Genomic DNA, 25,335 nt, shown 5'->3' with positions numbered 1-25,335 from the left:
TTGGTCGTTCAACATTAACCTTAATAGAAAAAGATTTTACTGTTATGCCTCATTTTTAAATGTATTACCATAGCTGCCTATACTCAGCACGTAAATCGGACTGAAAGAAGTGCCACATACATCCATCATTGCCAAATGATAGATTTTCATCAATTCTTAACAAAATTGATTTGCTTGGACAGTCTGCAGAGATAAATTCAATGTTCAGAAATAATATTATTGGCCTTGGCAACTGAATATGAACCATGCAAGAAGTTATTAATAGATCAGCAATTTAGTGCATAGTGAAACCCCTAAATCTAATGGCATTGTTCATTTCCTACAGTTTTTAGTTGCCTTTCTTTTCTCTTTTATATTTGCTAAGAAGATAATATTTTCCCCATATTTTGCTGAAATCAAGCACTGATAATGCTTGATTGATAGTGCTTAAAATAGACCTTTCTCTATCCGTTTTTGTGTCTCAAACAATTCCTTGACCTATTAGAAATTCAATATCCCACTTATCTTTAAAGAAGTTATCCCATAGTACTCCCATCATAACATGGTAGAGACTTACCTTGTAAGGAAAATGGTCTGTTCTTGTATACCTCCAGAACAATTCTCCAAACTAAAATAATTCCATTATTCCACTATGTTATACCAGGAACTACTTCAGTGCAGAGACTTCATATTATACAGAACATGGTATCCGGTTTGCACTTGCATAAATGAAGAATGCTTCTAAAGAATGTTACCAGTTAGTTGAAAATATTTAGAAGGTCAAAAATAGGACAAGGTCTTATGCTAAATATTCAAACATTTGATGCTTGATCAATTGGAGCAGAACAGAGAGAATAATTTTCAAGGAAGTCTGAAAAAGAGTTACATTGTAGGAGGTCTTTTGGTCAAAAAGCTACTGTTATTTTTCTCCTGATCCCTGAAAAATCTAAATTTAAAAGCACAATTTTTTTTTTTTAATTGATGTAAATTATCACTATTGCCAGCTATACAACACTGTATTTTCTGTTGTATGCAAACAGTATTAGAAACATTCAAAAATACAAACAGTTCAAATCAATGAGTATGCAAGAGGAGATGTCTCCTTAAATTGCAAGAATTCATGATAACAAGCTGTATTTTATTATTTTCTCTCACTGAGATTTATTTGATAGTTGTGGAGAGCTTTGAGACCTACAGAAAGATACTATAATTTTGTTAATTTTAAATTTGAACAAGCCATTTTTGGAAATTTTGTTTTAAAGTTTATTATTCTTTTCTGGCACATACATTCTTCATATTGTGCCATGTTCCACATTAAGGTCCTGAAAGGTTTAGAGTATTACAACAGAATAGTAATTTAGTAATAAAGGATAGCTATAGAAAAAGTTGTTCAATGAAGAATGAGTTCTGAAAATGAGCTTGAATTATCAGAAAATGTCCCACTTTATTATTTCTTATGTATTTTCTCATAACACAAACTCATTTTCAGAACTCATTCTTCAATGAGCTGTCTTTTCTATGAGCTTTAGCCAAGAAAATCATCCAAGCATGCTTATTTCCTGGTACGTTTATTTCCTAGACAAAATTTCTGCTTTAAAGTAAGTTATATTCCTTCTGAAACTTGTTTGAATTAAGATGTGTTTTCTAGTGAAGAGTGAGCATAACTTAATGATCATCACCTTTATACTTGGAAAAAAAAAAATATATATATATATATACACACACACACATGCTTGGAAAGATAATGCTTCTGCTAAGCTACAAAAAAAGTCACAGAATCACAGAATTGTAGGGGTTGGAAGGGACCTCGAAAGATCATCGGGTCCAACCCCCCTGCCAAAGCAGGCTCCTTAGAGCAGGCTGCCCAGGTAGGCATCCAGATGGGCCTTGAATCTCTCCAGAGAAGGAGACTCCACAACCTCCCTGGGCAGCCTGTTCCAGTGCTCCGTCACCCTCACTGTGAAGTTCTTTCGCATGTTGGTGCAGAACTTCCTGTGATCCATTTTGTGGCCATTGCCCCTTGTCCTGTCTCCACAAACCACTGAAAAGAGGTTGGCCATATCCTTTTGTCTCCCACATTTCAGGTATTTATAAACATTGATAAAATCCCTCCTCAGTCTTCTTTTCTCCAGGCTGAACAGACCCAGGTTTCTCAGCCTTTCCTCACAGGGGAGATGCTCCAGGGCCCGTATCATCTTTGTGGCTCTCTGCTGGACTCTTTCCAGGAGATCCCTGTCTTTTTTGTACCGGGGAGCCCAGAACTGGACACAGTACTCCAGGTGAGGCCTGACCAGTGCAGAGTAGAGGGGGAGGATCGCCTCCCTTGACCTGCTGGCCACGCTCCTTTTAATGCATGCCAGGATCCCATTGACCTTCTTGTCCACCAGGGCACACTGCTGGCTCATGGTCAACCTGTTGTCCACCAGGACCCCCAGGTCCTTCTCCATAGAGCTCCTCTCTAGCAGGTGGTCCACAAAAAAAGCTGTCCTCATTCCCTACAAGTGAATTAAATTGTTTTATTGTTAACTGCAGTCAGTAAGCACGCAATTCCATGTAGTTTAATCACCTGTGAAAACAATCTTTTCTTCTCTGAACACTAACTTTAGATTCTACCAATATTTGATCTAAAGTAAAAATACTGGTTGTACTAGCGCTTGAATAAAGAGGCTTGTACCAAGTCTCTAGTCCATCTGTTCCATGTAATGTTGAATGTACATCAAATCCATCTCCTGATATCAGCATCTCTTGTCATGAACTTTCAATGCCATTGAGCGTTACTGATGTGAAAGTAATTCTTGGCAAGAAGAACTGTAAGAGTTAAGACATAATGTGAGCACAGAATTCAAGCACTCGAAAGCAATTAGTTTTACACCAAGCTTTCTCTGAACATGTCTGTGAAGGCCGTTTGTCAGGAATCTTATTTATCATATAAACACATTTGTTGCTAAGATCCACTACTAAGTGTACTCAGGTACATGGAGGTGATAAAATTAGGAATGTGGATAAACATTCAGTAGGCTCACTGACCAGCTGAGTCAGGAGACTGTCTTCCACACACTCCAGGAACCTCCTAGACTGCTTCCTCAGGGCTGTATTATATTTCCAGCATATGTCTGGGAAATTAAAGTCCCCCGTGAGGACAAGTGCTGGTGACTGAGTGACTTCCTCCAGCTGCTTGTAGAATGCCTCATATGTCTCTTCATTCTGGTTTCGTGGTCCATAACAGGTCTGGTCTATAACATCCTATCTCCATCAGGATGTCCACCTTGTTGGCCATCCCCCTGATACTTATCCATAGGGACTCTACCTTATCATTCCCAGCCGTGAGCTGAACAGCATCGAAACACTCTAATATAGAGAGCCACGCCACTGCCCTTCCTTAGCTGCTTGTGTCTTCTGAAGAGCTGGTAGCCATCCATTGCAGCACTCCAGTCGTGGGAGTGGCCCCACCACATTTCAGTGATGGCAACTAGGTCATAGCTTGCCTGCTGCATAATGGCTTTCAGCTCCTCCTCTTTGTTGCCCATGCTGCATGCATTAGTGTAGATGCAGTTCAGTTGCACCGTTGCCCTCAAACCCGATCCTGGCATTGCTCCCCCAGGCTCATTTCTATTGAGCCTCATTTCATCCCCATCCCCCTTCATGCCTAGTTTAGAGCCCTCTCAAGAGCCCTGCAAGCTGCTGGTCTAGCATCCATTTCCCCCTTTGAGACAAGTGGGACCCGTCTGCAGCCATCAGGGCAGGAGCCAAGTAAACATCACCATGGTCCAAAAAATAAATAAATAAAAAAAAATCCAGTGATGGCACCAGACTCTCAGCCATGTAATTATCAGCTGGATTTTCCAGGTCCACTCAGTATCCCTCCCCACCACTGAAGGGATAGAGGAAAACAACAGCTATGCTCCCACTCCATCCACTAACTGCCCCAGTCCCCTGAAGTCCCTTTTGATAACCTTCAGGCTTCTCTCAGTGATCTCATTGCTGACAGACTAAATTATCACTAAGGGTTAATAATCAGAGGAGTGAACCAGGCCAGGAAGTTTCCTGGTAATGTCCCTGACCTGTGTCCCAGGTAGGCAGCAGACTTCCCTATAGGGAGGGTCCGCCTGACATATGGGGCGCTCTGTTCCCTTCAAAAGGGAGTTACCTACAACAATTACCCTTCTTTCCTTGTTGGTGGAGGAAGTCTTGAGGTGTGGAGTCAACTTCCTTGCCGTAGACAACCTCCTGTGTGGACCTTTCCCCACTGACTGCAGAATGCGTCTGCCCTGGAGCTGATCACCTCAGATTCTGTAAAAATACAGAACACCCATCTATGATGTCACATGAAAAATTACATTCAAAATTTGGTGATCTCAACAGAAATTTTTCCATTAATTATATTTAGTATTATGTTCCAAACATAATCCTTGTTGTTATTTTTTTTTTCTTTTTCAGTACAAATCTCTGTATCCGTGACATATCCAAGTATGTTTAATTATCTGATATTGATCCATGGAAGTTGAAAAATTTGAAAAAGGCATGTAATATAGTGTAGGATTTTCAATATAAATGAGAAAATGTATTTATTTATTGACATTATTGCATTAGAAGTACCATAGCTCAGCCAGAATATCCTTTGTGTGAATCACTGTGTCTAAAGCTGTGAGAATTGGAGAGTGGAAGAATTGTTTAAATATATGCATAAACCCTAAAGACTTAGCTATGTTACCAGAATGTTTTCATAGTGTGAAATCAACTATGTAAGTCCTATGTGCTTTTACAGTCTAGACAAAATAAATATGAATGATTATAAATAATTTCTACAACCATTTTTTTATTAAGAGAACAGAATTTCATGCAGAGTTCCACAGTAGTACCAATTCCACTGTAGTGATTAACACAACTTCTCTCAATTGCTCAGGGAGTTCTATAAGTACGCTAGACATAGAGGAACACCACAAAGCTAATAGAGAATTAGCTAGAATTAAATGTAAATTACAGGTCATTTTTTCTAGAGAGCTATGTACATGCTGGGCCTCACCTCTTCATTTTTGTAAATAAGCATACACCTCGATCAGATGAAGGCAGATAAATTTTTATATAATCATACTTTCCTGATAAGAATTATCACTGTTTAGTTGGTGCCAGACTCAAAATTTATATGAGGAGAATTCTTCAGTTCCAGCAAGGGCTGATTTTTTTTTTTTTTTAATCGATGTATAAGGACATATAAATGACCAATCCCCCGCCCCCCCCCCTTTTTTTTCCAGATTTTCTTAATGATTTTGCTTTTAACCATAGACATCTTCATGCATTTTGCTTACACTGTAGAAATAAAATAATACTTAAGTTTCCTCCCTGATCCATATGCAAATATCTATATTTTCTTTGAGATCAACAGCCTTAGTAGATTTTGCAATAATCTTCTGCATTCTGAAAAACTATTTTACAAAGATGACACAGTCTCTTGGAAGATAAAGCATAAAAGTTTATGGCATTGTTTATCTTTTCTGTTTATCTTTTCAAAGTTTATCTTTTCATATTCACTCCTTGAATTGGTTTACAGGATCAACTGAAACTGTCTGAAATCAGGCCACTTAGAACTGTAGTTCATTGCCTTTTCTATATCACTTCAGTACCTGCCTTTTGATACTATGATATTGCAGATAACAATTCTGCAACAGGTGAGCTGAAGCAATCTTCCTACACAAATGTTAAAGGATTTCATTTCAGCTCTAACTAGCAATTCTTAATGAGATCTTTCTGTGGGAAGAACTATTTAAAGGAAACAAAACAAATGAGAAAAGCCTCAAAATTCAACTTGATGTCATTTATACATGTTACTTTAGACATATATCGAGTACAGATCCAGAAAGATGAGATGATCATATCAGCAAACAAAAGCCTTTCTATAAAGGAGAAGCTAAGGCACAAAAACTGAAATATGAATAATTTCAGGGTGCCACAAATGGGAAAAGAAAGTCTGTCAAAATTTTAAAATGAGTGAATTTGAGGGGACATCAAGAAGAACATGCCCTGCAGTGCTACAGTGCTCTGAAAAATTCCAGAAACATATAAATGTTAGTCCCTGATTGTACCTCTGAAAGAGTCAGTGATTACAAGCCTCTGGCAGGCCCTAGTTAAAATTTACTCCTGTCAATGCCCTCAATGTCATGATTAACTCCGGTTGGAGACACAAACTGAGATAGGCAGAACTTTGCATTTCAGTTTTACAGGGTGTACATAAGACTGAAACAAATAATGGCACTTCCAAAAAAAAAAAAATCTAAACGGTTTTCCCTTTATCACAAGTGTTTATCAGACAAATTTATGGAAGTATTTAAATTTTAAAAGGCTCAAGAGTAGATAATTATTTAAATAATAACTAAGCAGAAAATGTTTCATTTGTAATTCTTTACCTAAATGCTTCCCATTCTCTATTTCTTGGCCTTCAGAATTGCCCAGAAAATAGGAAACAGCAACTTTTAGAGTATAATGCAAATCCATGTTGTGATTTTGACTCCGTCTGAAGTGTTCCAAGAAGTGTGTAATAAACTTATGAACAATTCTCCTTGTGTTAACACTGTAACAATCTCAACTTCTTTAAATTGTCTACAGTTTCATATTGCAATTTTCCTGGAGGGGCCCTTAGTGACTTATTTAAGCCACATGGTACAAAGAGCAAGTCGTGATGGGATGGTCTTTTTGGACAGAAAAGTCAAGATTACATTCATTTTGTTTATGCTCTAAACAGAGATACCCTCCATAGTCTATTGGAACATAACAGGTCAATACTTGTCTCTTCAGCTAGTTTTCTCTATGACAAAGCTGCCTAAGAGGGGACACGTCACAGGAAGTCTGGGTGAATATTAAGCAGTGTACTTTATTTTATGGCTAAGGACTCTTCCCAGCCTTCTTTAGTTTAACCAATATAGACATTGCCTTTTAAACTTAATTGTCTTCCTTTACCCTTCCCACCTCCTAAATTGGAAACACAGATGGAAAAGCAGTCACTCTATAAACTAATTTAAATCTCATTTTACTACCGATAAAGCAAAGCAGCATGTAGAAAGACCTCTGGAAGCAGGAAAAAGCCTGAGATGGAAGTCTGGATAAAGAATTTCAGGATTTCTTATGATTTATGAAATGATATGAGCACTAGACCTCATAACTGTTAACAACAGAAAGAAGGAGAAAGAGAAGGAGAAAAGAAGTTAACAGTGAATTCTCTGAGCCTCTCAAGACTTTTCCAGAGTTTCCATTTGCATAAGACTCTATGTCTTTCTTTTAGGAAGGCAGGCATGCCATAGTGGTGTATTGGTGGGGAAGATGTGAGTCAGAAGTGAGGTTGAAAAGTAGATTCTTCGCGTTACTCATTGTCCTGAAATTATTAAGATGTTGTGGGGAGGTTCCTCAGAAGTGCATGATATTGGTGAAGTGGGAGAAAGATCAATAAGGTGAATAAGACCTGTGGCATACTCAGTGCCATCGTAGTTCATAAGAGAGTAAGGTAATATGTACAAGGAACAAAAAGTACAGCATAACATTACAGGGAAGTTAAGAGTATATGAAATAAAAATCTCAAGAATCCTTCAAGTACCTCTACTACAATTCATGTTCAAATACGCAATGAAAATATGTGTGGAACCTGGTGTAATTTCTTTGGTCCTCTGTTCCATAACATCTAGTGCCTTATGACCAAAAAGAGGTAAAGATTTACAAGATATGAAGAAGTTCATATTGATTTTCATCAGGACCTATGTTAGACACAGATTTTCCATGCAGCTTAATGTCCAAGACATTAGCCAGTGAAAGACTGATCATAGTGTCTGCCCAGCTTCCTCTTCCAAGCATGGTCCAGTCTAAAATTATTTTGTTTGCTTTACTAACACATATGGTCACTTAATTGTGTTATCCCTGTGGACGTAACCCAAATTTTAATTACTCCAGTTATTGAGGAGGACTAGTAGCAAGAAAGGATAATAAAGAATGAGAGACACTCTATTTAGACTGGATGTCTATGTTTGTCTTTAAAAGATACTGTCTTTAAAAGATACTTGATTTTATGATCACTAGATCAATTCAAGAATAATATTTCTAAAAATAAAAGTTGAAAATGAAATAAAAAAGTTAATGTGATCCTTGATACACAAGCGATTGACAGGAGAGAATTCATATCATTTTAATCTTTGGTTTTATATCTATCCACTCCTAAATTGATGTGCACAATTCCAATGTGTCAGCATCTCAGGAAGAATGCTGAAAAGTTGGAAGACCAAAAAAGATCCCCCTCCCCCCAAAAAATCATTATCATAAAAACCTTTCTTTAGTTTGGCAAAGAGAAAACATTAGTTGATGACTTGACCTGCCCTTTAGAAAAAAATTGTATGTCTATATAAATGTAGAAAGAGGGAACTATGAATTTGATAACAGTGCTTGTCAGCTAAGCTGACAAAAGCACTGAAAAAAAAAAAAACAACTAAGAAATGAATCTCTATATATTTTTAACTCTAGAATATTATACATTAAATATGTATAAATATACAGACAGAATATTGTATGAATTAAAGCTAAGAACCTTCAAATATTTTCAAAAGATTATAGTAGTAGATGATTCCTTATTAAATGTTTAAATCCAATTGAGATATTTCTACAGAAGATACAGTATTTGTAGCAAGTAAGAAAGGCACATGGGATATTCCCAGGACATGCTTTATGCAGGAGGACAGACTAAACATTGCTTTTAAATGCTACTGCCCTTTGGTTTTCAAATCTGTGACTCATCGGTCTCAGATTTTTTTAATTGACTCAGTTTATTGTGGGAATTTGGGAGTCTAGCCTGTACCATCTGAATACTGACATAGTGTAGAAGCAATCAATAATATTCATAGTTTACAGATTGCTACTGCATTTCCCAGTTCTGATTTAATAATCTTTGAGTTGTCATGGATTCAGAAGATAAACATCCAGGGTTTTCAATATACAGACTAAAGCTATGAAATACACGTCACTGCTTGTAATACACAGAAACAAAGTTTATATTTGTTCAGTTAGACAAAGAGTAGCAGAGTCAGATCATCCCAGAAATCTAATTTGTGGGCAGGTTTAATAGAAATCAAGAAAGGAATTTCTGTGGTTTATCTATCTTTGCTCATTCATAGTAGCAATCTATGTTTCTAATTAAAATTTAATATGGACTGTATAGATAGCTGGAGTGTCAAACTCTAAATCACTATTCCTAAGCAGCTAAAGAATTCAGTGCTTAGACTGCAATTTATAAAATGGTTGTTTAATGTGTTTGGAGCAGAAACTAAGGGAGGTTATGTTTAGACTGATGTGTATAATTTATTGTATCTACATATGGGTAAGTCTGCTAAGCCTTTTCTTTTTCCTTCAAATAGCACAGTGAAAGGAAGATCTCTAGTAGTTCTCAGGCAAGTACAGTACTATGTGAAATCTTGTTTAGAAGAAGGTGATCAGGATAGGGAGTTACATATTTCTGAGTAGCTTATGATGAGTGTACTTCATTGCTTTTAAGGGAATATTTCTTGAAATGCCAAAGCAGGTGCCTTAAAATGCCTTGTATTTTGGGCAGTAAACCTCACTCATAAAAACCCTGCTATGCACGTTAAAACTTAATAGCTGGAATATATCATATTAATGCACCGAGATCTATGTTGAAGAAACATTGTGAGACTGAAACTTACACACAGAAAAAGTCAGGAAATTTAGTGTCAGTGATTTCATTTGAGCCTTACATCTTTTTGCACTGTGTCTGGGTGACATGAAAGTGTGAAATCAATTTATGATGTTGAATATTTGAAACCTGAAACCACAATGTAAAACAAATGCAGGCAAAGAAAGCATATATATCACAAACTGATTTTTAACTAGAAGAAATGCAGAGCAATTAAAATACATTCTTCTGTCTGTTATGTTACATTTATGGATGAGTATAAACTGAATGTGTTAAAGGGTTAAGGCTGCCAGGAGCAGAGAACACATAGAATAATACTTCTCCTGTTCTATACTTTTGATAGATTCCTGTAAGCCAGAGAGTATAATTGCCCAGAAGGAAAGGGTTTACTTATTTTGTTGGCATTAGCTTTGTTCAAAATGTTAATATCCTGGAAAAAAAAATATTAAAAAGAACCCAGTCTTTAATTGTTGGGAATATGAGTGCTTCAGGGCACAAAGGGAAGCTTTATCACTGACTGTAAGAACAATTAAAACAAATACAGCTATAGTGATTTAATTCATTGAGTGAAATTAGTGAGACATAAGACTTCAGATCATTTATTTATTTATTTATTTTACCCCAGGACTGACTCCTTACCTCATCCTTCTTAACTTTTTTACTTGGGCAGAGTAAATTTCATTACTAGTCCATATACTTTATTGTTGTAGTCCACTTGTGAGTTATTCGACAAAGACATACGCATCCAAAATGCACAGGTCTTAAGTAGGATCATAATAATCACTTACATATATTACAAAAGTTTGTAACAGTGAGATGCAGAAATTATATGTTCTGAACTTGGGCAGTAGTAGGGGGAGGCACAGACAAGAATATGAAGATGCAGAGCAGCCAAATACGTTGTAGTCTCAGTATCAGGCACCATTTCCTACTGGTGAGATTTAGGGAGTTTCAAGTAACCTCCCTACAAAAACAGCAGAAACTCCACCTGCTGAGTAATATTTAAAGAGATTTGTCAAAGCTTTAGAGAATGATTAGTTGAGAACTTTTAAGTAATACGGGCAGTAATTTCCTGATTAGAAGATCTCATTGACTCTTATTTAGTATATCCTATATTTTAACAGAGCACAGCTACATGCTATCTTATCAGAAACAACTTATCTTGGAAAGAAGGGAATAAAAAAAGATTGAGATCCTCAAGAGGAAAGGAAGACTGTACACCATCTGAAGGTTACAAAGAGACTTAGATCCAATTTGAACTCAAGGGAAAGAAATGGGGAATACAAATACCAGCAAAAGACTCAGTAGATGACATTAATAAAACTATGCAATGTGTTTGTATTAATGCAGGCAATATGTTATATTATAAACTGCTTTTGTTGTTGTTGTTTTCCTTTTTCCAAAGTGTTTCCCAGTCTTCCTTTAAGGTGAGATTAGTTGAACTCATTAGCTGAATCAAGATCTGCTTCTTGGAATGATCCCTGTTTCAGCACCATATGATTATTTTTACGACAAAATTATTGCCCCTGTTGGAAATAGTGTAAGTTTTTACAATGAAAACAGTGACATGAAGACCATTAGCTACTGTAATATCAGTAGTGAGGCTGTGCAAATACAAAGACATTACTGGAGTTCCTGAGGGAATTGCAATTATGTAATATATATACTATCCTGATGACAACCTGCCATTGATGTTTTAATGAGGAAGCCCAGAAACAGATAAATCCTTTTGCCCACAGACCTATAAACAGTCTGGATTATTGGGACCAATTTTGCCGTTCAAAACCAAAAAGGCTGCAGGTGTAAACATAAGTAGGGTCTTCAGAGTAATGTACTACTCATGATAAAAAAAAAAAAAAAAAAAAAGGATAAATGGAATTCACTCTGTTCTGGGGCCACGAAACGAAAAATATATACAAGTTTAAAATCTATGGATTCAGTTTGTTGTCATTTAATTTCGTTATCAACATGTCAGCAGCTCCTGAAAGAATCATCAAAATAGTGGGAAGAAATTTCTCTTTCTTTTCTTCTCTGTCAAAAAGGAGGCTTCCAAGAGTCTCAAGAGAAAGTCTATTCCTGTCAGAAAAATACTAAACTAATGATGCAGAATAAAGAATCTCAGAGAGTTTTTAATTAAAACATATATATATATATTACTTACTATCCACAATGACCCTGACTTCTGAAATGTCCATAAGTTATATGAGTTCGTGTCAATGGGTACTTTTCTGTACAAAGTCCCAGGAGGCTCAGAAATATTTCTTGTACACAGAAGAAGCTACTTTTTTTTTTTTCTTTTTTTATTTCCCAAAACTGTATAAAACTTAAAGAGACAATAAAATGCAAACAACACTGAACATTACATTAATCTTAGTTCATGTATGCGACAATTGGAAAAATCGTGTCACGTTATTTTCTGTGTATGACAGAGAAAGTCAAATGGCCTGGACACCCACAGGCGATATCTTAGGCAAACCCATGTCCAGCCCTGATTCCAGCTTGTCCAGCCTTGTGAATCAACCCCACTCTTGCTCTTTGCTAACAGCAGTTTTCACTTTATTTCTTCCTCCCCTCTTCCTTTTCTTCATATTGGTATGGCTACTCCAGCTTGAAGATGAGCACTTAATTCTTTCTTGTTTTTAATGATGTGAAGTCTTCAGACTACAGTTTAACTGGAGGCCAAAGGGATGCTAATAATACTTGAAGTTTGAAGTTCAGAAGTCAAGTGTTTTTAGAATGCCATCTGGGTTCCAGAGAGAAAGAAAATTCAAGGAATCCTTCCTACTTTCTCCCTTCACCTTTGCAGGTCAGCATGCAATGTTATAATAATAGTACTACTTATGTTTAACCTCAGCTGCTTCAACTGACTTCATGTCTCTAGAGAGGTTCAGATTTGAAGGTGATTTGCTTAAAGTCATAGATCAACAGAACTGAAAATGCATCTGTTACGCTCAATACAGCCCACGTTTTGTAACTCTTAGTTTGTGCGCAACCTTCCAACAACATCTTTGTGTTATATGCTCAGAGTTCAACGAAAATATCTAGCTTGAAATCCTTCCCAGCCTCCATCTGCACTTGGTGGAAAGAGGAAAGCTCACTCAGAGGGCAGTTCTGTAGGATCTGGTTTCTGTCTTTTGGCAAAATATAAAACACAGACTCTGATCCAGGACATAATAGAGGTTTAATTCTAGAATATAAGCAAGAATCTCAGACATGCGCTGCCCACTTTTTCATGTAGCAGGAAAGAAATTGCCTATGTCATGAAGCTCTCCTCCTATAGAAGGGAATGCTCAGTGTTCAGAGGATGTACTTGAGCCCTTATCATTAATGTTTATGTTACCCTGGGAGGAAAAGCTGCAAAGGCAGAGATTACGAACTCTGTCTGACAAAGAGGTCATCTGAAGGGAAAAATTAGGTAGACCCAGTCAAGGAACAGGCAAAGTGAAATAACACTTCCTGCTTCTTCCTCATTCTACTGGGAGATCTCAACGGCAAGATGAAGACAATTCATTTCAAATTCTGTTAAATATTAAAACCTTGAACTAATTTCAGTCAATTTTGAGATGCTTTTTTGCTCATCTCAAAATGGTAGGTAATTTTAGTTAATTTCTGTGTGATTCACTGGTATCAAACACGGTGCTCAGCACTTAGCTCAAATATGGATTGATTGGTCTATTGAACCATCTAACTACCTGAAGTCTAGAATCAGGTGATATAAGGGGAATTAATAAGAAGATAGAGTAATCTATTATTAAGAGGAATCACACAGGGCTTGTGTTACTACCGCATCTTAATCTACCAAAAGTATAAATTCAAATAAAACATCAAAATAAAAACAAAGTATCCTGAAAATTAATATCCAACTTATGAATTTCAAAATTGGAAAGAGGGAAGGATAACATAGGGAAAGGTCTCTCTATTATTTTAATGTTAACAAGATGAGCTTGAAATATTCCTTTATAGCTTTAAGACCTGCTTTACATGTTATAAAAAAAAAAAAAATAGAGTAGCTGAAGAGACTGTTACCTAGGGAAATTTGCATATGTAAATTAACCTAGAGTGGGCATGTCATTCCTGTCATTCCTGGATTTTTCTGTTTCATTTATAGGTATTCTGTGTAAGAATTATCTGTGTACAAATTAACACAATTTTCTGTACAGTTCTCATTTTGTCAAGGTTTATTAATTTAATAACTAATCATTCTCAGTCCCATGGTACTATAGTTATTTGGAGCTGGCCAGCTCCCATAAGCTATTAGGCCTATAATTTTAATTTTAAGTAAAGTTTATATTCAACATAACTGCAGAATAAATTAAACGTCAAGTCTATTAAGTCTATTAACGTCAAGATATTTGCTGTTTGGGGAGGATTGCATAGCTATGATATATAAAGCAGAAAATGTTTCCAAAAATTTAGCACAGAAATTAGACTAATTGAAATTGGTTTGCATTTCATTTTATTACTTGTTTCACTAATACATAAATCAGTTTCACAGCAGTATTATGCACCTGTGTTTTATATTAGTCATCACATATATTTATATATATAACATATACATATATATATATGAAAATATATATTTTTTTCTTTTCACTGACTAATATAAAAATGGCAATTCCTGTGCAGTCTTACTGGAATTAAAACCAAAGACACTATAGACCATTGGCAAAACCAAATGGCTATTCTTCAGTAGAAAGCTGATCTAACTGGGGAATTCTTTACTTTCTAAGGTAGAAATAAATCCTGCCTTCCTACGTCTTTTTTTCTATTCCCGGGGAGTGTGAATCATTCTCAGTCAGGAGTTTTCTCATCCCTGTAAAACCACCTGGGGAGATATGAGAGAGGAACAACAATATTGATAACTAGTTTTTGGGATAAGACTATGGAAAAAAGAATTGGTAACTGTGGTATGAATTTTAGAGTCTGAATTGAGCAAACTATAAAAGAAATTGCTCATTGGCCAAGTGGTGTCTGGATGGAAAGGAAAGCAACAGTGGGAGTGAAGTTTGCAGTAGGGAAGCTTTAATTGTTTAATGCTTGTTTCAGGAACCAACCATGACTTGACGAAGCAATTCTAATTAATTTATCTCACTGGTCATTACAACAGCCTCTACAGTAAGCTCATTAGCAGAGTCAACATTCTCATACGTGAACTTCATAGTTGGGAAAGAATCAGGAGGTATCCCACAGTGACCTTATATAAAGCAAATGTTTGTATGCTGAAGCAAAAGAGACATTCTCAAAGGGCTTGCGGTGTTGCCGTATGCCACATGCAATTCCCTCAAAAATTAACTTTCTTAGGGTGTAATTTCTTCCTGAGAACAATGAATTCAGTGTGCATGCAGGGCAGATTCAAATCATCACCCAATGAAGTGCACGAAATTGCCAGCTGAATATATAGCATTTGTTACCATGTGCATATATATTGCTAAATGATTCTGTGGTCAAGGTCCTTCAGTTTCACAATGTTTTTGTATGAGAATGCTCTAGGAATGATACGAAAAATGTGATATAATTGAGTTAACTTCTGCCCTTTCACTGAAAGAAAAACAAAGTTTTGAAAATGAGATAACTGGTCTTAAAGAGCTAGGGAAGAGGACTGCAGGGAAGGAGAAGACTTCCTTCCAGATCCTGTGTCACTGAAAGGCTACATTAGTTTCACATTGAAGCCATTTGGGTCAATTGCTTTTCCAGATTTTAACATCCCATGGAATTGCCCTGTCAGTGTGACAACCAAGAGAAAATGGGATAGGAAAAGGGAGGAAATTGCAAAGCTGAGAGGAAATTAGATCAACTTAGCTTGTCAGAACTATAAATTGTTGCACCCTGGATCAATTACCAACATTAGCTGAGGTTGTTCCTCAACAGTATAAGCCAGATTTTTGTAGGTGAAGCAGGAGCTGGAAACCAGGGGTACAGTGATTGATCTAAACCCCAGAATTCCAGACCTTTCTTTTTCCCTTTGTCTCTATCTTGTTTAGTTTAAACTGGGTACAAAATATAATATCTTTTAGGAGGGGAATAAAGAGAATTATGACTCAGGATAGTAATCAGGGGATCAGCTCACAGCTCTGAGAGATGGGAGATACGTTCAATAGAAATGCTAGTTTAATGTAGTTAAATGTTCTATCAACTTGACTACTAGTTATAAAAAAAACTTATTTCTGCCTGGGACGTTTGGTCAACCAGTGAAAGCCTGTCGTATGTCAAAGCTAAGCTTCCTAGAAATGCTTGTTAGAGGAAAACAACCCAGTAATCATAAATATATCTTTATTGAAAAAGTCTTTTCCCAAATAACTTATTAAGTCTGGTGCTAAATTGCTTAGGCTTATGAAGGCTTAGGTAATTTAAGCATAGTAATCATTGGAAATGTAGAATCCTAGGAAGGAATCTCAAAAGGTTATATGACAACTGAGTGGGAGACTGTAGGCATTATGTTTACCTAAATATGGACTTAGTTGCTTAAAAATGCAGTAGGACCGCTTTGTAAATCTAATCTTTCTAGTAGCTGCACTGACACCAATAAGACACAGAAAAGTTACCTAATAAAAGTATACATAATTGCAGCAGATGTGTAACCAAGGAATTTAGAAGCTTTATTACTATTTTTTTTCTATTGGCAAAATATTTTCAGGTGTTATTATGAAATTTTCAAATGCTGTATCTATTATAAAATATTTTGTAAACAATTATGGAGTTTTTTAGTTTTTTTTTTTTTGATTTAAATTCTTTTGCTATTCAGCATGAACTGTTCTGTCAAGAAAGTCATATTTTGTGTTTTTTCTTTAATTTTTATGATTTTTTCAGACTTCATTGTGTATGTGTTCTAACAAACACACTGGAAAAGTGATATTTTCAAAAAATTTGTGCATAATTCAAAATGGAATTTATTGCTGTCATGCTTCTTAACCTTTTATATTTTGTTTACACAGACTTGTGAAATCAAGTTGTAGTTATTTTACTGATGAGGAAAATTGATTCTAGTATTTCATGTACGAATATTGAAGAAAATGATTTTGTATTCAAATGTACAAATAGCCCCTTTGGAAGGGTATACCCTATTATTTAATCAGACATGAAAAATAATGATGTGATTTATACATGTCATGCAGATTAGCTAACAAAGATTGAATTTCAGATATTTCAATAATTAAACATAATGTAAGCAGACAAAATATTTAAATAATCACAACTGTAACAATGTCCAAGAAATTTCTATATGCTTCTCTTATTCTTTAATAAAACAAGCAAAACTCCTGTAACTGATGCTTTTCTTATTATTTATGCTATCCTGCTAAGTCTTTTTGTCTCTGAACAGACTTACCAAGCAAGCAGATGCAATTTTGATATTTCTGAAATAGGTGAAGTCATCTTTAATCTTATTCTAAGCTTTCACTGGCTACCACAGAATTCAGGAAAAGCTCTTTTTGTTTTGCTTTTTATCTCAGTTTCTATTTAGTGCTTTCCAAAGTTCTAGAAAAAGGTTTAGTCTAGTTCCTCTTAAACTATGTCAGCCCAAATTAAGAACAACAGAAAGATTAGATTTAGATATTTCCTTCTTTGTTGTCACCCCGTTGCTTTCTAGAGAGCAAGGTCAAAAGTTATTCTGTAGTAGTCTCTTTCAATCAGATATTTGTTCCATTACAGAAAAATAAAAAGTATAAAAATAAAAATAAAGGAATGGCATTAGATGTCAGAGAAAAGGAATGTCAGATTACGGTTGAGAATTTTTAATCTGATGAAATAGATAGGAAGAAAATTATGGACCTTCTGTTTATTTTAAATCAGGAAGTAGTGTTCTACTGGCATCAGTCATATGCAAACTTGCTACTGTGAATCATTGTTTGAGTAGATTGCATTTGTGGCCACTGAAAATTTCAGATGGTTTGATTTAGGCAGGGTCTGGATAATATAGACAAAGAAAAAGAAAACACTATATACATAGTAGGTGTTAAAAGCAACAGTTGAAACAAAATTTCTTTTATTAGAAATAAGGAGCTGAGTCTCTTAAATCCAGAGACAGGTAACTTCAGGACTTCTATTTGGTTTTGTTTGAGCCTTCAGCTGTATTCAGGTTTGCTTTCTTTGGATTCACACCAAAATATTCTTTAAGTTGCTACATTCAATAACATTTGCTATTTTACCAGCAGGCTGTTGAGGCTCAGGTCCTCCCACTGACAAGGTAAGAGAACCCTTTATCTTAAAAATAACTTTTCCCTTAATTTCTGCTACGCTCCTTTCTTTTTCTTCTTATTTTTAATTGTAACCCTCGCATTCACTGTGGAACTTCCTAAAGCAACCTACAAACAAAAAATGTAGAGAGATATTGTGAACATATAAAAATAAGAAAAAAGTAACAACAAAAATTACTAATGTTTTATATATTTATAAAAAGGACAGATCTACTATTGAGGGAACAGAATACCAAAATGTTTACCAATGAACATTTAAATTCTCTTTGGAGATTAAAAATTTTAAAATTAAAATTAAAAACAATAATAATAATAATAAATGGATAAGTAGGTAAAGAATATTAAACATGGCCCAAAAAGCTTAGCTATAAAAGATAAAAGCAGCTGTTACTCAAACTGCCTGAGATAATTGCTTGCATATAGCAATAGCAACACTCCCCCTAATGTCTTAGACTTGAGACCTGGCACATTCTGATAAGGTTCATGACTGAGCTTTTCACATGTTTGGGTTTTCTTCCAGACTCTTTGACATTCCCTTTCCCTGACATTTACGGCTGTTTTGAAGAACTTTGTTATCAGCTGCTCAATTGGGAGACAACACACAGTAGTTTGGATATTTAAATTCCTCTCAGCTCTAATCATTTCACCTTCTCAGGAAATAGGACAGAACTAACAAAATAATAATAATAATAATAATAATAACAACAACAACAACAAAACAACAACAACAATAATAATAATAAATAATGTTGCTGCTTTAGACTGAGCCAGTTCAATTCTAAATTGCATCATCTACTTTTTTGTTTGTTTGTTTGTTTTTCTCCCTCTTCTTTTCCATATTGGTTGCACTGAAGAAGAATTAAACTCATAACTTTAATGGTATCCTTCTGCCTCTGTCCAGGTGTTCACACACCCGTTACATACAGATCAGTACATGTTCTTCCTTGTTGTCTTTAAGTAATAGCAGTAATAATGACATTGAAACACTGAGGCATATGATATTAGTTTTTGATGGCTGATATATTCCATGTGATCATCCAGAGGCCTTACTAACTTATTTCAATTAGCACATCAAGCATAAATTTTAAATATTGCCAAGACAGAGACAGTGAAAATGCAAAACCAAAGTTTTCTTTCTTAGGTGAGATTATACTGAGACTGTAATGAAGCTGCCAAAGTAATTTGAATGTTGTAGTGAGAAGTGGTGATGTCCTTCCTGGATGACTGATTTTCTGTTGGTGGCCTGTCATAATTTATAAAACATAATCCATAGAACAGTGTGAACAAATGAATATCTGGAGGGGCCAATGTTTATCAGAGAACCCAGGAAGACATCTGCTAAGTATAAATAATGCTGTAGGGTCATTGGACACCACCGGGTTTTAGATGTTCTGTCTCAAATTCCTTCATAATTTAACCACACCTGATCTCTTTGGGGAAGAACTGGGACTTAGTGGGGTTGCATTAGCAACAATAATGGTTTAGAATTGTTAATAATCCTGAGAATGTCATCTTCTATGCATCCTTAAAATAAACTAGAATTCTTTTTTGCAAGAATAAGAATGTACACAGGAGTCTGTTTCAGATTTTTGTTTGTATTAGTGCATTAGCACTATTTTGTTTGGGGGATTTTGTGACTCTAAGGAGAAGTGGTTGAAGTAGAGTGGGGTTGTCTCTTATTTTGTTTTTCAGGTACACGTATGATAGACCTTAAAATAATTGCTGTGACAGAAGACATTTGCTTACATTAATGATTCATGTTTTTTTTTTTTTTTTTTAATGGGTAGTAAAAGTACTGTAGACAAAAAATAAATAGCTTATTGCTTAAATACACTTCAAATTTTCTCCAACATTAAAGTTTTTCTTTGTGCTATCAGCTGAATCAGTGAAGCTGAAAGCCAGTCTCTGATGTGCTCAGCTACTCCTATGGTATTGTTAACCTGGCCAGCTGAAGTTACACATCTTGTCCTTGTCTGACTCATATTTTCTATGGGTATACATAACTTTTTTTTTTTTTTTTAATCTGTTTGGTAGAGAAACACATTGCCTTTAGATAACAATTAACTAATAACATGGCTGATTTTTCTCCCAAAATTCCTGTTTGGGAGAAATCAACTTGTGGAAAGAGAGGTGGTCAGGATTTGTTATTATCTTTTGGTTGTTAATTTTATATATTCTAGCAATTTTCCTCTTCAAAGGGGTTATTGAAAAAACCTGTAAAACTGATGTTTCTGCGATTTTTTTCTATGGTTTTAGATTCATGTCTGATTGCCTGTGTATTTATGGTCAAATTCATATCATTTAAAACAGCAAGATGTTGAAAGATGATATAATGTGCAATGGTCTTAAGGTTAGAACTATATTAAAAACATAACTTACAGATACTGGCAAATATCTGCTCAGTGAAAATTTTTAAGGTAAGACACTGGGACCTTTTACTTCAGATGATCTAACTTCATCTTTTTTATGTTTATATACATGAAGATCTCGACCTTTAGAAATATGTCATAAATGATTCTCAGTCTGAGAATTATTACAAATGCTAGTAACATATATATATATTATATCTATATTATTATATAAATAATATATTATTATATTATTATATAAATTATATAATATATATTATAATATTATATATTATATATCTATTTATTATATACTTATCTGAGAAATTGTCATTTAGCACCTACTGAATTCAGAATAAAATGTTGGTTTTCTTTCTCTGATATTAACTGACTATGGCATCTTATACAAATCACTTCACTTTTTGTGCCTTGTTTCCATAGCAAACCTTTGTCTATGGTCTCTAATTAGAGAAGCTTTCCGGGGCCAGTAATGGTCAAATACAACTTCTGTATAGGGCCTGTATGAAAAAACAGAAGCTATAACAAAAAATAATTAAGACTCAGTTTACTTTTGAAAGCATATAAGTAGAGCTCAGACAAGGTAACTTCAAGTCATATTTAGGCTATGGTATACTTTCTATCTTGATAGTTCTAAAAAGTTTTTTTGTTTTCAGTTTTACAGATAAGTAAATAGCTAAATCTAGTGTTTTGAACACTGCTAGACAATACGGGAGTACTTGTGTATTACAGAAGGGTTCAAACATTTTCTTAGCTGATTGTTTACTAGGACTTTCATCTAGTTATTAAAAAACTTTTAGGGCAAATGCTTGATATCTGGAGATGGAAAGAACCAGCTTCATGTTGTGTAGAAGCATATGGGAAAAAAAAATCACTGTAGGCTTATATAAGGTTACTACCTCCATTACCTTTCAATTCAATATCTTTCACAGCTTTGACGAGTTCCAGGATATTTGTGTGATCACATGGAAATTTCTAACAGGAATCTTTCAGCTGTGGAAGAACTATGAAATATCCACAGAGGTCAGCTTTAGTCTTCAGTACCAAACAAAATAAAAGCTAAGCTTTCCTGTCCAATGGATAGAGAAATTTTCTTCTGCCTTTCTTAGAAATTCAAGCTCACAGTTAACATTAAAAACAGCAGAAGGAAAAGCAACCCAACTAATTTACTGAAGATGTAAAACTTAAATATATATTCAGAAAACAAGTGAGGACTAGGCCACAGATTTTCTTCTGTGATGAAGAGCTCAAAGGAAAGATGCTAACAGTGAGACTATTTTTGCTCATTGATTTGTGAATGTGTTCTAGAAAATAATGGGGGAATATAACAGATTTAATTTTTGGGATGTGTATGCTCTTTTTCCATAGCATTTTAGAAATCTTTTCATGAGAGGAACTGTTGACTCATTATCTTTCCATGGCACACATGATTCTTCTTTGCATACCAACACATATTGTGGATAATCCTGTTTGCATCCTTTCTCTTTATCTTTTCTGTTCAGTTCAACCACAAGAAACAAAAAGGGTTTCTGAATTCCCTGTCATAAGGAAATGCTTAACTTTTTTTTTTTTTTCCCCCACAACTTTCTTTGTAAGACTGGTACTATGAGCAGAGATGTTGGTCTTACCAGAACAACAGCCAATTCAGTCATAATGTTCTTTTTGTATATTAAAATCATTTCTTGTGTTGTCAAGGTAAGATTTTATGAGAGGTTTTTTACTCCGTCATTTATCTTTTCTATGGAGCAAAACAGTTGAGTGACAGCACTATTAAGATGTGACAAGATGGCATATGGTATTATTACCAGTGTCCTACTAACAGAAGTCCATGGTGTCTTGTAATTTCTTGAAGAAAAAGGAAAACAAAGTTTAATTTTGTTCCAAAGGGACAATTCACAGGGGAAAATAAGTAAATAAATAAATAAAATGAGAGAGAAGCACTCACAACAAGAGCACAGCCAAAGTTGTGATGGTAGATACAGATTCATGTTTTTTTTTTACTGGCAGTATAAACTAATCAATCTACTTATGCCCTCACAAATCTATATAACATACATATTGTTGTATGAGCAAGAATACACTTTTTGTCTTTTTATTTCTATGTGTATACCACCTTCCTACCTTCCTTTCAGAGTGGACTGGCATTGCAGAAATTTTCTCTATGAAATGTTAATGATGGTAGAAATCATCCCTATAAGCTAGTTCCAAGATCATTACAATATTTGCAGATTTTAATTGCACTGTTTTCTTTTTCATGATATTGATCTGTTACTCAATACTTATCCTTCAAGTTTCACCTGTGTTCCAATTAAAGGTATGCATTTCAGCACATTTCAGTTTCTGAAATTTTTTTTCAGTTGAAATTTTCCTTCTTTGCATTTTAAATTTTTAAGTTACCATTTGGTTAACTCATATGTACTTTGGTTAATTTTCTACAAATCCTACTGGGTGATAGTCCATTCCTTTTTTGCCATGTGGGGTGTTTCTAAGTCTGAATTACAAGATATTTTCCTTCTGTAAGCTTTGATTAGCAGGCCTGTTAAGTTCTCACTATTTATCTTAAAAGCTCAGGAAGGAACATATGCATCTCATTTGCAATAGCATACAGGTCTAAGAGGATGCTCATTTCTGCAATGGAAAAAAAAAAAAGAAAAAAAGCAGTAATTCAAAATTGTGACACTAAGAATTCAGATAAATTTAAGAGGTTTTCTGAGTCAGAGAGGGGAAAAGATGCAACAGGAGTTTTAGAATTGATTCTATTGATTAGAAACAAGACAATCATGATTCTGCTACTTAAGAAATGTTGATTTGTTAATCTCTCTTGCTATCGGAATGCTGAGGAGACTGAGGAAAGCCTAGGTGTTCTTTAATTCCCGGCCTCTTCAGGGAAATACTTTCAATGTGTTTATTAAGCTGTGTTGCTGATAAACTATTTTCAAACATTAAGATGTTTGCTCAGCTGATAGTGAAAAAGGGAGAGACAAGTAGAAACTGCTCTGCTTTTGACAGCATTATGAAGGAAATTACTTGTGAGAGGGGCTGGAATTGTGAATTGTGCCACTGCTCACCAAACTGGGGTGTGCCAGATGCAGTTACTGCCTTCTCACAGTCCTGAAGAGCTGTTGGAATAGTCAGAAACAAATTTTATTTCACAGGGAGCACAGGAAGGGGTAACCTGGCTATGCATTTTTTTGCTCCAAACACATGTCCCTGTGGTAGGGGATTCCAATAAGGTGCTACTTATGCTGTTTTTGTTGTGCATTTTTTGTATGATATATGCACTGACCTGGAAGTTGAGATCAGCAACTGAGACATCCATTTATTTCATATAAACAAAGAAACAACTACGTGTTAATAACAACTTCTAGTTGACACCATCTGGGCTGGCTTTAGATCAGTGCCATGAAGAAGGTAACTTATTCTATAATGACTTTTTCAACTGTTTCAGGAGAAGAAAAGACCAGGACAGGAAAGCAAAAATACAGTAAAATAAAATAAAATTAAAATAAAATAAAATAAAAAAAAATAAATTAATAAAATAAAATAAACAAAACCAGATGTTTTGCAATAAGGAGATAGTAACAACACCATTCATTTGTGATAATGACATTAATATGAGGATTCTATGCTTGAAATGTGTCTTAGTCTTATGTGTGAACAAAATTTGCCACTGGAATAGCTGGTCACATCTGCACTGACACCAATGGAACTTTAGAAGTTGGCAGCAAAAGCAAATCCACTTCTCTCCTTTGGTGATTTTGGTCTTAAGTCATGACGTTTGCTTTGTAACACCAGTAATATGTGTCATACTAAGCATACTAATGCCCACAGTTTTGGTGCAGTTCCTGTGCATACAATTGGCTAATTAGTCACAGCTGCTACATACAGATATGGAAACACCACAGGCACATCAGGACTAACCAAGGTTTGCAGAACTACATGACCTAATATTTGCATAAGGTCCCAAAATGTTCACTTGCACATAATGTTCTGAGATACGAGATGTGGTGGAAGAGAGAAGCTTATGTGCACAGCTGACTTTATATACATTACTTAAAGAAACAAGTATTCTGTTTCCTCCCTGAGCTGTAGAGAAAAGTTTTCTAAACAGTTTAAAACAGTTTCAGGAGAAGAATCAGATTTTGTAATTATTTTTTCTTTAATACCCTTTCATTTGACAGATTGTATCAGACTATTTGATAAAGGCATGTGGCATACCTATTTCTTTCACAATTAATTTATATTTTGCAAGTGCCATCTCAAACGCATTCCCCTGCTGGACAGATAGTGTTTGACATGAATATGATCTGCCAGTTTGAAATAATTACAGAAAAGTTTGTAAGCCCTAGTTGGCCATACATTATATGTTAGATACTGTACTCCAAACCCAGACCTTATACTGGAGTGTGCCATGGGCACTGGTGCTGCCGCTGCACTGCTGAGGATGGCTCCAGGGAAATGTGTGAAAGTAGAATCACAGAATCATCTAGGTTGGAAGAGACCTCCAAGATCACCGAGTCCAACCTCTGACCTAACACTAACAGGTCCTCCACTAAACCATAGCACTAAGCTCTACATCTAAACGTCTTTTAAAGACCTCCAGGGATGGTGACTGAACCACTTCCCTGGGCAGCCTATTCCAATGCCTAACAACGCTTTCGGTAAAGAAGTTCTTCCTAATATCCAACCTAAACCTCCCCTGGCGCAACTTTAGCCCATTCCCCCTCATCCTGTCACCAGGCACGTGGGAGAATAGACCAATCCCCAGCTCACTACAGTCTCCTTTAAGGTACCTATAGAGTGCGATAAGGTTGCCCCTGAGCCTCCTCTTTTCCAGACTAAACAATCCCCGCTCCCTCAGCCGCTCCTCGTAAGACTTGTTCTCCAAACCCCTCACCAGCTTCATTGCCCTTCTCTGGGCTCGGTCCAGCACCTCCATGTCCTTCTTGTAGCAAGAGGCCCCAAAATGAACACAGTACTCGAGGTGCGGCCTCACCAGAGCCGAGTACAGGGGGACAATCACTTCCCTAGACCTGCTGGCCACACTGCTTCTTATACAGGCCAGGATGCTGTTGGCCTTCTTGGCCACCTGAGCACACTGCTGGCTCATATTCAGCTG

Source organism: Anser anser (assembly GCF_964211835.1).
Source record: "Anser anser genome assembly, chromosome: 5".
Classification (NCBI taxonomy): domain Eukaryota; kingdom Metazoa; phylum Chordata; class Aves; order Anseriformes; family Anatidae; genus Anser; species Anser anser.
The sequence above is the reverse complement of the archived record's forward strand: the minus strand, read 5'-3'. Positions refer to the sequence as shown.